Source organism: Triticum dicoccoides, chromosome 5A, assembly GCF_002162155.2.
Source record: "Triticum dicoccoides isolate Atlit2015 ecotype Zavitan chromosome 5A, WEW_v2.0, whole genome shotgun sequence".
Taxonomy (NCBI): Eukaryota; Viridiplantae; Streptophyta; class Magnoliopsida; order Poales; family Poaceae; genus Triticum; species Triticum dicoccoides.
In genome coordinates this window covers 576,241,905-576,257,472 of record NC_041388.1, presented here as the reverse complement: position 1 = coordinate 576,257,472, position 15,568 = coordinate 576,241,905, and positions in this window count along the sequence as shown.

Genomic DNA, 15,568 nt, shown 5'->3' with positions numbered 1-15,568 from the left:
GGATCGCCTTTTTAGTTTTAAAAAAAATAAAAGAAAATAATGGAAATGTCAAAAAAATAAAAGAAAATAAGTTTCTCATGTGATATGTGGTCTAGTTGTTGGGAAAATTTGCAAATGTGAATTTTGACTTTATTTGCAAAATCTCTCTGAAATTTGTAAAAATGGGCATAACTTTTGCATACTAACTCGGATGAAAAAGTTTTTTATATGAAAAATCATCTACTCAACTTGTGGGAAAGAGTCTTTTCACAAGTTCAAGGAGTTGACTACGATGAGAATTTCTCACCCGTAGTGATGCTTAAGTCCGTCGGAATCATGATAGCATTAGCTGTATTTTTCGATTATGAAATCTTACAGATGGATGTCAAAACAAGTTTTCTTACCAGTTTTCGTAAGAAAAGTTGTATGTGATACAACAAAAGGTTTTGTCGACCCTAAGGATGCTAAAAGGTATGCTGGCTCCAGCAATCCTTCTATGGACTAGAGCAAGCATCTCGGAATCAGAATATATGCTTTGATGGAGTGATCAAAGCTTTTAGGTTTATACAATGTTTGCTAGAAACTTGTATTTACAAGAAAGTGAGTGGGAGCACTACAACATTTCTGATAAGTATATGTGGATGACATATTGTTGATCCGAAATAATGTAGAATTTCTGGAAAGCATAAACGGTTGTTTGAAGAGTGTTTTTCAAAGGAAGACCTGGATAAAGCTGCTTACATATTGGGCATCAAGATCTATAGAGATAGATCAAGACGCCTGATGGTACTTTCAAGGAACGCACACCTTGACATGTTTTTGAAGGAGTTCAAAATAGATCAGTCAAAGAAGGGGTTCTTACCTGAGTTGTAAGGTGTGAAGTTGAGTAAGACTCAAAGATTGACCACGGCAGAAAAAAAAGAGGAAGGACGAAAGGTCTTCCCCTATGCTCTTGTCATAGGCTCTATACGGTATGCCATGCTGAAGTACCGCACCTATTGTGTGCCTTGCCACATGTCTGGCAAGAGGGTACAAAGGTGATCTAGGAGTGGATCACCAGATAGCAGTCAAAATTGTCCTTAGAGGAATAAGGAAATGTTTCTCGGTTATGGAGGTGATAAAGAGTTCGACATAAAGAGTTACGTCGATGCAAGCTTGACACCTATCCAGATAGCTCTGAGTAGAGATACCGGATATGTATAATGGAGCAATAATTTGGAATAGCTCCAAGTGGAACGTGGTAGCAACATCTACGATATAAAGTTTTGCGAAATACATAGGGATTTGAATATGGCAAGACCCGTTGACTACAACCTCTCTCACAAGCATAACATGATCAAACCCAGAACTCTTTGAGTGTTTATCACATAGTGATGTGAACTAGATCATTGAGTCTAGTAGACTCTTGGATGTTGGTCACATGGTGATGTGACCTGTGAGTGTTAATCACATGGCGATGTGAACTAGATTATTGACTCTAGTGCAAGTGGGAGACTGTTGGAAATATGCCCTAGAGGCAATAATAAATTGGTTATTATTATATTTCCTTGTTCATGATAATCGTTTATTATCCATGCTAGAATTGTATTGATAGGAAACTCAGATACATGTGTGGATACATAGACAACAACATGTCCCTAGTAAGCCTCTAGTTGACTAGCTCGTTGATCAATAGATGGTTACGGTTTCCTGACCATGGACATTGGATGTCGTTGATAACGGGATCACATCATTAGGAGAATGATGTGATGGACAAGACCCAATCCTAAGCCTAGCACAAAGATCGTGTAGTTCGTATGCTAAAGCTTTTCTAATGTCAAGTATCATTTCCTTAGACCATGAGATTGTGCAACTCCCGGATACCGTAGGAGTGCTTTGGGTGTGCCAAACGTCACAAGTAACTGGGTGGCTATAAAGGTACACTACAGGTATCTCCGAAAGTGTCTGTTGGGTTGGCACGAATCGAGACTGGGATTTGCACTCCGTGTAAACGGAGAGGTATCTCTGGGCCCACTCGGTAGGACATCATCATAATGTGCACAATGTGACCAAGGAGTTGATCACGGGATGATGTGTTACAGAACGAGTAAAGAGACTTGCCGGTAACGAGATTGAACAAGGTATCAGGATACGGACGATCGAATCTCGAGCAAGTACAATACCGCTGGACAAAGGGAATTGTACACGGGATTGATTGAATCCTTGACATCGTGGTTCATCCGATGAGATCATCGTGGAGCATGTGGGAGCCAACATGGGTATCCAGATCCCGCTGTTGGTTATTGACCGGAGAGTTGTCTCGGCCATGTCTGCATGACTCCCGAACCCGTAGGGTCTACACACTTAAGGTTCGATGACGCTAGGGTTATAGGGAAAGTATGTACGCGGTTACCGAATGTTGTTCGGAGTCCCGGATGAGAACCCGGACAACACGAGGAGTTCTGGAATGGTCCGTAGGTAAAGATTGATATATAGGAAGTATGGTTTTAGCCACCGGAAGTGTTCCGGGCATCACCGGTAGTGTACCGGGACCACCGAAGGGGTCTGGGGGTCCACCGGGAGGGGCCACGAGCCCCGGAGGCATACATGGGCCTGTGTGAGAAGGGACCAGCCCCTAGGTGGGCTGGGGCGCCTCCCCACCAAGACCCATGCGCCTAAGGGGAAGAGGGGGCAAACCCTAAGGGCAGATGGGCCCTAAGGCCCATGCCTAGTGCGCCTCCCTCTCCCCCTCCCCTTGGCCTCCTCCCAGATGGGATCTGGGGGCTGCCGCTACCCCTAGGGAGGGAACCCTAGATGGGGGCGCAGCCCCTCCCCTCCCCCTATATATACTTGAGGTATGGGGCTGCCCAACACATGTGATTTGCTCTCCCTGTTGGCGCAGCCCTACCTCTCTCCCTCCTCATCTCTCGTAGTGCTTGGCGAAGCCCTGCTGGAGTCCCGCACTCCTCCACCACCACCACGCCGTCGTGCTGCTGCTGGATGGAGTCTTCCCCAACCTCTCCTTCTCCCCTTGCTGGATCAAGGCGTAGGAGGCGTCACCGGGCTGTACGTGTGTTGAACACGGAGGTGCCGTCCGTTCGGCACTAGGATCATCAGTGATTTGGATCACGACGAGTACGACTCCATCAACCCCGTTCACTTGAACGCTTCTGCTTAGCGATCTACAAGGGTATGTAGATGCACTCTCCTTCCCTTCGTTGCTAGATTACTCCATAGATTAATCTTGGTGATGCATAGAAAATTTTGAATTTCTGCTACGTTCCCCAACACTAGGCTAGCTAAGACGCGCCCTTGTAATCGAGATCATCATCATCAATATCAATCAATCGGGAGTAGGATTTTACCTCCACCGTGAGGGGCCGAACCTGGGTAACCCTTGTCTCTTGATTCCGATCTTCCCCATTCAAGCAATCACCTAGCGGCGATGGCCTCACGACTAAGTCCTTTCACGAAGACATTTGTCGTGACAAAACCGCAAAAATATGAATATCAAACTTGATGACTTTGATAGGGAGCAAATTTAATAAGATAAGTGGCATTCAAGAAGGCTTCATCCAAAATTTTAGTGGCATAGATGCATTTGCTAGTAGAGCTAGCCCTACTGAAAGTGCTAATGGCACTTAAGCTATATTTTGGTGTGATGACAATGTGGTTAGTTGAACTAATATCGGTTGCTAAAGTTTATCTCAGGTTATTGGTTCTAAGTGCCCGCGATGGAGATGTGTGACCCCCCATTTCAAAAAGGACAAAGACGTGGTCTTTCGACGCTTCGAAGGTTTAGTTTTGGTTTGCTTCGAGTCATAGGAAAGACCGCACTATTAAGAGGGGTCTGTGTGGATAAATGTTGTGTGGGAATGCCTTTGTCGAGCCTTACTCTCTTACCCTTCCCACTCCAACCACCTCATATGAACCTAGTGTGTGTGTTGTGGTACTCAGAAAGTTGCAACAGTAAGTTACTGGGTACCCCGTGCGCATGAGGTCCTTTTACCCCCGTGCGCACGGGGTACTGGGTAACTCTCTGGGTACCCCGTGCGCACGGGGTCTTTTGACCCCTGTGCGCACGGGGTACTGTGTAACTCTCTGGATACCCCGTGCGCACAGGGTCTTTTGACCCCCGTGCGCACGGGGTGGTGTGATTGTCTCTGGATACCCCATGCGCACGGGGTCCAACGGGCAGAAATCCCCACCTCACATGAACACTATAAAAGGCCCTTCTTCCTCCTCCAACCTTTAACCCTAATGTCTTGTTGAGCTCCACCATTGCTACACCCCATTTTGCTCAATACTCTCAATCCCTCCACCCAAACTTGTTGAAACTTTGGGGATTGGGAGAGCAAGGCCTGATCTACAACTTGACCAAACCAAATCGCGTTCCCCGCAACATTTCTTCCCCATTGAATTGTTACCCTTGGAGCTTGGGCTCCTAGGCAGTTAGAGGTTCCTTCGGAAGCTTCCTTGCTTGTGGTGTGCTCCAAAGAAGTTTGTAAAGGTGTGGTGGTCGCCTTCAAGACCAACCCCGAGTGGTTCGAGGCTCATCCGTTGGGGGTGACTCAAAGGAGAATACGGTGAGCCTTTGGTGGCATTCCGCAAGCTTTGGCTCCGGGACCGCTCCAAACGGAGATTAGCTCTTCCCCAAGGAAGAGTGAACTTTGGGTATAAATCCGCGTCCTTGTCTCACTTGTGGTTAATCCTTTCCCACACCTTTCTTTGTTGTTGTATGCTTGTTGGCTTGCTAAGTAGCTTGTTGCCTAGCTTTTCTTCTTGGAGCTTGCTTGTCATATAGGTTGCATTCACCTAGTGGCATATCTAGTAAACTCTTTTATCCGCTAAGCCTTAAAATATACTAGAAATATTAAAATTTGTAGTCTCCTATTCACCCCCCCTCTAGTCGACCGTATCGATCCTTTCAATTGGTATCAGAGCCTTGTGCTCTAATATAAGGTTTTACAACCTTAGAGGATATGGTCGATCTAGGGAATGAGGGAGGTGGCCTACCCATTGCGGGGGATGGTCAAAACCAACCCCCCGCCGCGACTGAGACACTTGGTGCTCCGGTCGTTGCTCCTGCCACTACTACTAACCCGAATGTCCCCTTGACCGTGGCCGATCTTCTTTCAATGTTTGCGGACCTCAAAGTATCTATGTTGAAAGAGGTTCGTGCCTCTGTCAAGGAGGAAATTGATGCTCGCCTAAAGCCATCAATGTCCGCATCAAACTCGTTTAACCCAAATGAGGTTCATGATGCGGATGACTCGAGGGAACCTCTTGCTTCCCCGGCTCGTACTCAAGTTCCCCAGTACAATGTCGTGGAACCCTTTTACTCTCCTCAACCCTTGCAACATCCCCGCATTAATCCTATTGGGCCTCCGCCCCCTTTGAAAGCTAATGCATTTGCTAAGTGGAAGCTAGATATGGAGTCTCACATGCGCAGTGCTTCAACTCAATTGTGGTCGATTGTGGTCAATGGATTCAACCCCAAGGACCCAATGAATCTCACTCCAAGGGAAGCAGTTGACAATCAACTCAATGCTACCGCACACAACATGCTTCGCAACGCTGTGACTGAAGACTATAGTGATTCCATTGCTCTTCTCAAAACCGCAAAGGAAATTTGGGATTGCCTTGAGGAGGCTCTTGAAGGAGATGAATCAATTCGAAGATCTCGGTTGGCCTTGCTCAAACAAGAAGTCAATCTCTTTGTGAGGAATGAGGGTGAGTCCGCAGAAGAGGTTTACCGAAGGTTGAAGTCCCTTGTGCTCAACTTGAGAACCTTTGGGTGCACTTGGGCAAATGATGAATTCATCAAGGACAAGTTCATATATGCTATGGTTCTCACTGAACATACCATGGTCATGATGGTTCATCAACGTCCGGACTATCACAAGTTGACTTTGTCTCAAGTTGTTTCCACCTTCTCTACCCATGTTCTTTTGGAAACCAAGTCCAAGAAAACATTTGCAATAGCTCAAGCAACCAAGAACTCCAATCTTGCCTTGAAGGACAAGAAAGTGATGAGCCAATCCTCAAGGGAGGAAGAAGTGAGTGAAGAGATATGTGAGGAGGATAATGATACCTCGTGCCCGACAAATGATTTTGCAGAAGACTTGGCTCTCTTAGTCAAGAAGTACTCCGGGACCATGGCAAACAAAGGAAGAAATATTCAAGGAAGATCTTTTGGACGAAGGAAATGCTACAATTGTGATAGCCCAAGACACTTTGTTCATGATTGTCCATATGAGAGACGTGAAGACAAGTCCTAGAAGCTTGTTCTTAAGAAGAAGAAGTTCACCAAGTTTGCAAAGAGGAAGGATGACAAGGCTCTTGTTCATGAAGAATACATGTCTGGAGATGAAGATGACAGTGATGATGATCAAGTGGGCACGGCCGCCTTCGCCATGCATGCCACTACCTCCTCCTCCACCAACGGCCTCTTTGACTCTCCAAACGAGGACAAGCCATTCACTCATCGATGCCTCATGGCCAAAGAGGTAAAAACAAAGTCCAAACCCAAGAGACCCGACAACTACACTCCCAATGTCTCATGTGAGATAGTGGAGGATGAGTGTGAGGAGGGTGTGGATAATGATGAGGAATCCTTAATGGCTTTCATGAAAACTCTTCATGGTGAAGCTCGTGCTCGTTTTGGCGATCTCCTTAAGTCACTCGCCGAACGCGATGATTTTATTGAGAACGTTGAGAACCTCCTTATAGAGGAAAAAGAGAGAGTTGATCTCCTTGAGCACGAACTTAATGAAGATAGTGTCATGAGAGCATCACTTGAGGAAGCCTTATCTGCTCATCAAATTGACTTTGTTAAAACCAACGATGCTTTGCAACTTGCTCTTGAGAATAAAGATGCTCTTAACGTTAGAGTTGAAAAACTTCTAGTTGACCATACAAGACTTGTTGAGGAGCATGCGTTCCTTGTGATTAGTTCCAAGGTTGTCAAAGGTGACCTCATTGCTCTCACCGAGTCTTATGCTCAATTAATAGCTACAACCATTAAGGCTCTCACTTCTGTACCTCATATTGATTTAAATGATGATGCTTGTACGGCTAACTTTGCTCATGATTGCACCTCCCTTCAAGAGGAAAATAAGAAGTTGAAAGCTCAAATTGAGAAAGGGATTGTATCATGCATCCAAGGGGAGAAAAACCTAAACGATCTCTTGAGCAACCAAAATGAGTGTGTTGCCAAGGAGGGAGTTGGGTTTAATCCCGCATCTAAGAGTGGTAAGAACAAGAAGAAGAACAACAACAAGAAGATCGGTCCGACTCCTTCCCCTCCCCAAAAGGTAGTGTTTGTGCAAGAAGGGCATAAGGAGAAGGAGAAGGAAATGAAGGGTGTTGGGAATGGTAAGGTCATTAGGGACAAGGCTATTCCCAAGAATTTTGCCGGCAAGAACAATCCATCATATGTTCTCATGAGAGGAGATGATGGCTATACCTTTGCAAAATTTGTTGGAACTAACTATGATGATTATGCTTGGACTATTTGGGTTCCCAAGACCTTTGTTGCTAACTCACCAGGACCCATTGCAAAATGGGTACCTATAACCAAAGCTTGATTATTGTAGGACTATGTCTCCGGTGGAACTCAATGGGTGATCGACAGTGGATGCACCAATCATATGACCGGAGAAAGGGAGATGCTTGTGGAGTTCGTTGATTCACTCAAGGCCTCTTCGAACATCTCCTTTAGTGAAAATAGCAAGGGAAAGGTATTGGGTTTGGGCAAGGTGGTAATCTCTAATGATTCATCTCTTGCAAATGTCATGCTCGTCCAATCCCTTCACTACAATTTACTTTCAGATATTCAATTGGCTCGTGCCGGATATGATTCACATTTTGGTGAATTCCATGTGACCGTCTTTAAGAGGAGCAATCTCAAAGTGGTCTTTGTTGGGAATGTTGAAGACAACCTTTACATGGTTGATTTCTCGAAAGAGAAAACTCATCTTGCAACATGCCTAATGGCTAAGGCCGACGTGGGGTGGCTATGGCACCGTAGGCTAGCCCACGTGGGCATGAGAAATTTACAAGCTCTCTTAAAGGGGGAGCACATTCTTGGACTAACGAATGTGTCTTTTGCCAAAGATCGTCCTTGTAGTGCTTGCATTGCCGGAAAGCTTCATGAAGAAGCTCATAAAGTGAAGACTATCATCACCACCTTGAGGCCCCTCGAGCTTATCCATTTGGATCTATTTAGGCCTCCAACATATGATAGTTTGGGAGGAAGGAGATATTGCCTTGTCATTGTTGATGACTTCACAAGATATACTTGGGTGTTCTTTCTCAAGACTAAAGATGAAACTCAAGAAACCTTCATCAACTTTGCCAAAGAAGCTCAACGTCAACATAACTGGGAGATCAAGGCAATCCGAAGTGACAATGGCACCGAGTTCAAAAACTATACAATGGATGAATTCTTGAGTGAAGAGTGGATAAAGCATCAATATGCCGCACCATATACTCGCCAACAAAATGGTGTTGCAGAGAGGAAGAATCAGACTCTTATTGAGATGGCTAGGACCATGCTTGATGAGTACAAATCACCATACAAGCTTTGGGCAGAAGCCATCAACACTGTGTGCCATGCTTCAAACCGGCTTTGTCTTCGCAAGCTCAAGAACAAGACCCCTTATGAGATCCTAATTGGGAGAAAGCCCAACGTCAAATACTTTCAGGTATTCGGTTGTAAGTGTTTCATTTTAAACAAAAATCCCAGTTAGCTAAATTTGAGTCTAGAACTTATGAGGGCATATTTGTTGGATATGCATCAAATTCTCATGCTTACCGAGTTCTCAATAAATCCACCGGATGCATTGAGGAAACGGTAAATGTGGAGTTTGATGAAGATAATGGCTCCCGCATGGAGCAAATTGTTCCTAGTGTTGTAGGTGATGAGGCTCCTTCACAAGCTATAAGGACAATGGGGATAGGCCACATTCTCCCACAAGAAACACCCCATGTCCAAGTAGAAGAAGAAGGAGTAAGAGCCCCTTTTGAGGATTTTCCACAAGGGAAGTCATTACCGACACCACTTGTACAAGATGCCTTGGGAAGTAATGAACCTATCCAAGAACAAGATCAAGACCCTCATATTCCTGAGCAATATCAAGACCCTCATATTCCTGAGCAAGATCAAGAGCAAACTCTTCTGAATAATGAAGAACCAATCATTGAGGCTTAAGATCAAGCTCAAAGTCATGATCAAGATCTAGATCAACCTCAACCACAAGTGCCTTCATCGTCATCACTTCCTACTGAGCAAGAACCTGTGGTTGCAAAGAGAAGAGTGTCTCCAAGGCTAAAGCAATCTCAAGGGCAAGCTTCTTCATCAAGTCCAAAACCAAGTGAAGAAGAGCTTGGCCGCAATGAGCAAAAAGTGGCCGCCAAGCTAAAACATATTCAACACCTCACCGAGAACATCTACGGAAGCATCAAAAAGGGGGTAACTACTTGTAGATGTTTGGCAAACTTTTGTGAACATCACTTGTTTGTCTCTTGTGTTGAACCCCTTAAGGTGGAAGATGCCCTTGACGATCCGGATTGGATAGATGCCATGCATGAAGAACTCAACAACTTCACATGCAACAAAGTATGGACCCTTGTAGAAAGACCCATGGAATTTCATAATATCATTGGAACAAAGTGGATTTTCAAGAACAAACAAGATGAACATGGACAAGTAATAAGGAACAAGGCATGGTTAGTGGCACAAGGTTTCACCCATGTTGAAGGTTTGGACTTTGGTGAAACTTTTGCCCCCGTTGCCCGTCTCGAATCCATTCGCATCTTGCTTGCTTATGCCTCTCATCATGATTTCAAATTATATCAAATGGATGTTAAGAGTGCATTTCTTAATGGTCCTCTTAAGGAGTTGGTGTATGTCAAGCAACCTCCCAATTTTGAAGACCCCGATCATCCCTCTCACGTTTATGAACTCCATAAGGCACTCTATGGACTCAAACAAGCACCTAGGCTTGGTATGATCACCTTACGGCGTTCCTAAGCGAGAAGGGGTTCCAGATTGGGGTAATAGATTCCACTCTCTTTACGAAGAGGGTAAAAGGAGAGTTGTTTGTCTGCCAAATATATGTTGATGATATTATGTCGGAGTAAATGACCACGGGTAGCCTAGCCGGCTTCCCCTGGCCCTTCTGAAAAAAATTGCGAGCCGATCCGGCCCTCAAGAATCCCAGACATGGGCCCGCCTTCCCCCTGCCAGCTGTCTCCCAGGCCGGCTATCGGAAGGCGACCCGACTTTAGCCCCCATGAAGAAAGCCGCGGGAGGGCCGGCTCCGAGAAGCCGGCCGCGAGAAGGCCGACTCCAAGAAGCCGGCACCCACAAAGCGGTCAGGATCGAACCCTCGAAGTCTGCATCCACATAACGGCGATGTGACGGGGCGTGGCTACAGTAAAGCCTGCCACCCTCGAATACCGGAGCATGCCTGGCACAGTGCGCCGTACGGGTGACCATGACCCGTCCGGTGCGGCACTGTTGCCACGTTGACCCTGATGTCATCCACGACGGGCTGCCAGTGTGGCCCATGGGCGGTGGGCCCCTTCAGGCAGAGAGATGCCCGAAGGCGGCCAGGCCTCCCCCAGTTGGCCCAAGACAGAGCCGGTTCTCCACAGCCGGCTTGCCACCTTCCTCGAAGGAGACGCCCCATTAAGGAGACAAGACGCGGTGAGGCTACAGCGATCACCCGCCGGACGGCGGCACTGTAGCCACGCCCACCTCGGCGAAGCCCTCGTCATCAGGATTGAGCAACAGTAACCAGCCACTGACAAGGCCCTGGACAGTGGGGCCTGCCTGTCGGCCAAGGAGCCGGCAGCCGGCGGGACCCACCAGCCGGCGCAGAAGCCGGCGAGTGTAGCCACAGACAGCTGGGCCCCATGCCCAGCCGGATTACCATTGCACCCCCGGGGGGTAGGCCTATATAAACCCCCCGGGACACCCATGCAAAGGGTTGATCCAAGCTAGTTCTAGACACCACATAGAGAGGGGAGGAGGGCTAGCCGTGCTCTACTTTTTCTCCTCACAAAACAGCTCAAGGAGCATTGTGTAGCTACTTGTTCATCTAGTGATCATGCGGAGACCCCGCAGAGCAGCAGTAGGGGTGTTATCTCCACGGAGAGCCCCGAAGCTGGGTATGATTTGCCGGCGTGCATGTCTTCGCCTCATCCCGCTTCCAGGCACCAGCGATGTCTTACTGGTTCCCACAATGATAAGCCACCCGTTGGCATATGTCGCACCTACCACCCGACATTTGGCGCCCACCATGGGGCCCAGGTGCACCGTCGCCCGGAGACATGTTCTGGACGGGAACCCTCTTCTTGCCCAGCGAGCGTAGCCAGCCCGGCACGCCCGATGGCGCTTGCCACGACGCGCTGCAAGGCGTCACCAATGTCTGCGCAGCGAGCGGCCTCGCCAATCTCCTTGACAAGACCCTCATCTCCGACGAGCTCGCCTCTGACGCGGGCACCGACCACCTCGTCAACCTCCTCGGCCAGCTCCACGTCTCCGGCGAGCCTGTTGTGGACTTGGAGTCGGTTGGCTCCACCGATCCGATGTCTGTTGACTCCGACACGGCCTCACTTGACACTTTCCCCACCGACGTCACGATCTACAATGACCCGCTTCCCTGGGCTGATGGCTGCGATGCTATCACCACCGAGGTGATGGTCATCGACCATGGCGACGATTCTGACGAGAGCGCCCACGACGCCCCGCATACGGCGGTCCATGACTTGACCATCCCCCTCTCAGCCGATGCCGATGCCGAAGCACTAGAGGCTCGCCGCCTCGCCCTCCTCGCGGAGGGCCAGAAGTTGGCTTCCATGAGACGCCTCACTGTGGCCCACCAGCGCGAAGCCGACCACGCCGCCTTTGGCACACCACCCCTAGGTGGGCCCAGCCGGGCCGGCATTGTCAGACAGCGCGGCGCTGTCATCGCCGACATGCTAGGAGTCGACTACCCAGTCTACACCACTCCACTCGAGAACCTGCGTGCCGCCCAGGCGGCCGTAGACGGGCTAGACGGATTGGGGGCCGAAGAACTCCCCCACATGATCAGACGCATCCAGCAGCTAATCGATGCGGCCACGCAGCGACATGAAGTCGACGCCCGCGCGGAAAGCCCTCCCCCACGCCGAGTTCACGGAGCGACGTCCCGGACGCCGACTACGGGTAAAACCCGCGCGCGGCATGAGAAAGAGTTGGCTGCCAGCCGAAGTCGAACCCCAATCTCCATCGAGCGAGACGCAGAAGGCCATCCCTGGGCCGTGGAGTGGCGGGGCAACCCGCCTCCGCCTCGGCCCCGTGGGGAGAGATATCCCACCCCACCGCCTGTTGCGCATCCGACTCTCAGCGGTCGACTAGGCCGCCGCGAAGGAGTCGGCGAGAACGACGCCCGCCATCGGATCGACCGCCTAGCGCGATTCCTGGCGCTGGAAGAAGAAGATGATGTCGGCCCACCTTGCTTCGGCCCCCGCATCCGCGACTAGCCTTTCCCCAAAGGGTTCTCGCTCCCAAGAGACACGCCCAAGTACAACGGCTCCGTGAAGCCGGAATATTGGTTGATCGACTACTCCACGGCGGTTAGCATAGCAAACGGATACAGGCGCGTTGCCATGAAGTACGTGCCCCTCATGCTGCAAGGCACGGCGCTGACCTGGCTCAACAGCCTCAAGCCATACAGCATCAATAGCTGGCTAGACTTCACAGAAGCCTTCCTCCGCAACTTCACCAGCACCTACAAGCGGGCTCCCAAGTCCAGACAGCTCTCCTTGTGTGTACAAGGCCCCGCCGAGTCCACTCGCGACTACCTCACGCGTTGGGCCGAGCTCCGCAACTCTTGCGAAGGGGTGCACGGGGTGCAAGCCATAGAATACTTCACTGCCGGGTGCCGAGAAGGCACCCTCCTCAAGCACAAGCTTCTCTGCGACGAGCCGACTACCCTCGACGAGTTACTGGACATAGCGGACTAGTACGCCACCGCCGACTCCTCAATGAAGACCGAGCTCCGGGTAGACGCGTCCGGGAAAGTACTCAACCCGGCGCCCAAGACGCCGGCTGGGGACTCCGGCCGACGCCCACACCAGAACGACCACAAGTGCAAGGGCCCCGTGCCGCCCTCCACCAGTCAGCAGGTGGCCACAGTCGAAGACGAGCAGCCCGAAGGGCGGCCCGCACCTAAGAAGCAGAGGGGCGGCAAGCCGGCGTGGTAGCCGGCCTTCTCCTACGAGCAAACTCTCGACGCCCCATGCAAGTTCCACAGCGGCGCGAAGCCGTCCAACCACACAACCCGGAAGTGCCACTGGCTCACCCGAATCTCCAAAGGCGAAGGGCTCGCGCCGCCTCCGCCTGCCGGTCCGCCGCCTCCGGCTCCGTAGCCGCCGACCGCTCGGCCTGCAGTCGGAGCCGTGCATGATGAGTTCCCCGATGAGCATGCCGCTTATGTCGTCTTTATAAGCCAGCCCGAAGACCGGCGCGGCAGACGCCGAGAGCACCAGGAGGTCAACATGGTCGCTGCCAACCCTGCCGAGCACATGCAGTGGTCAGAAAAACCTATCAGCTGGAGCCGGGCCGACCACCCAGAGGTGATGCCATCTCCCGGCTCTTATGCGTTTGTTCTGGATGCCACCCTTGCAACGGACAGACGCGCCGCCCATTTCTCCCGCGTGCTGATAGACGGCGGGAGCAGCATCAACATCCTGTACCGTGACACCCTGGAGAAGCTAAACGTCAAGACGAAGCAACTCGTGCCTACTCGGACTGTGTTCCATGGCATCGTACCCCGCCTGTCCTGCGCCCCCATTGGCAAGATCAAGATTGATGTACTCTTTGGGGACAAGGAGCATTTCCGCCGGGAGGCGATCTGGTTTGAAGTGGCGGACCTGGAGAGCCCCTACCATGCATTGCTTGGCCGACCTGCCTTGGCCAGGTTCATGGCTGTTCCCCACTATGCTTACCTCAAGATGAAGATGCCGAGCACCAAAGGCATCATCACCATAGCCGGTGATTACAAGAAATCTTCCGAGTGCGCAGCAGCCAGCAGCCGGCTGGCCGAGTCCCTTGTGATTGCTGAAGAAAAGAAGATGTTGGACCGAGTCGTGGCCATGGCCGGCAAACAGTCGGCCTTGTCCCCCGATCCCAAGGAGTATGATGCCCAAGGATCTTTCCAGCCGGCCAAGGAGACGAAGAAGATACCTCTTGACCCCGAGCACCCAGAGAGGTTTGCCGTCATCGGGGCAAACCTAAACAGCAAATAGGAAGGCGAGCTCGCCGATTTCCTCCGTGAGAATCGGGACATCTTTGCATGGTGCCCCAAGGACATGTCGGGCGTTCCGAAGGAATTCACCGAGCACAAGCTACACGTCCGAGAAGACGCAAAACCAGTCAAACAACCCCTCCGCCGACTGTCAGAGGAGAAAAGAAGGATCGTAGGAGAAGAGATAGCCCGGCTTCTGGCAACCGGCTTCATTATGGAAGTTTTCTTTCCAGAATGGCTCGCCAACCTGGTCCTCGTGCTAAAGAAGAACAACAAGTGGCGCATGTGCATAGACTACACGAGCCTCAACAAGGCCTGCCCTAAAGATCCCTTTGCCCTGCCAAGGATTGATCAAGTGATAGACTCCACGGCCGGATGCGAGCTGTTGAGTTTCTTGGATGCTTACTCAGGATACCACCAGATAGAGTTAGATCTGGCAGACTGTCTGAAGACCGCCTTCATCACGCCATTCAGAGCCTTCTGCTACCTGACTATGACATTCGGATTGAGAAATGCCGGTGCCACTTTTCAGTGTTGCATGCAGAAGTGCCTCCTCAAGCAGCTCGGCAGAAATTCCCACGTCTACGTAGACGACATTGTGGTGAAGACGGAGAAGCGCGGCACCTTGCTGGAAGACCTCAAGGAAACATTTGAGAACCTACGCCGGTTCCAAATCAAGCTCAACCCCGAGAAATGCGTGTTCGGAGTGCCAGCCGGCCAACTCCTAGGCTTCCTGGTTTCCGAACGCGGCATCGAATGCAACCCAATAAAGATCAAGGTCATTGAGAGAATGGCGATTCCCACCAAACTTCGAGACGTCCAGAAGTTCACCGGATGTTTGGCCTCCCTGAACCGCTTCATCAGCCGGCTCGGAGAGAAAGCTCTCCCCCTCTACCGCCTCATGAAGAAGACCACTCACTTTGAGTGGAATGACTAAGCCGACCAAGCTTTTCACGAGCTGAAGAAGATGCTGGCCACACCGCCTATCCTGGCGGCACCGACTGAGAAAGAGCCCATGCTCCTCTACATTGCCGCAACCAGCCGGGTGGTCAGCACCGTCATCGTAGTCCAACGCCCAGAAGAGGGCCGAGCCCAGCCGGTCCAGAGGCCGGTGTACTACTTGAGCGAGGTGATGTCTACCTCGAAGCAGAACTACCCGCACTACCAGAAGATGTGCTACGGCGTGTACTTCGCTGCCAGGAAGCTGAAGCCCTACTTCCAAGAGCATCCCATCACGGTTGTATGCACCGCCCCGCTGGCCGAGATCATAGGCAGCCAGGATGCATCCGGCCGGGTGGCGAAATGGGCCA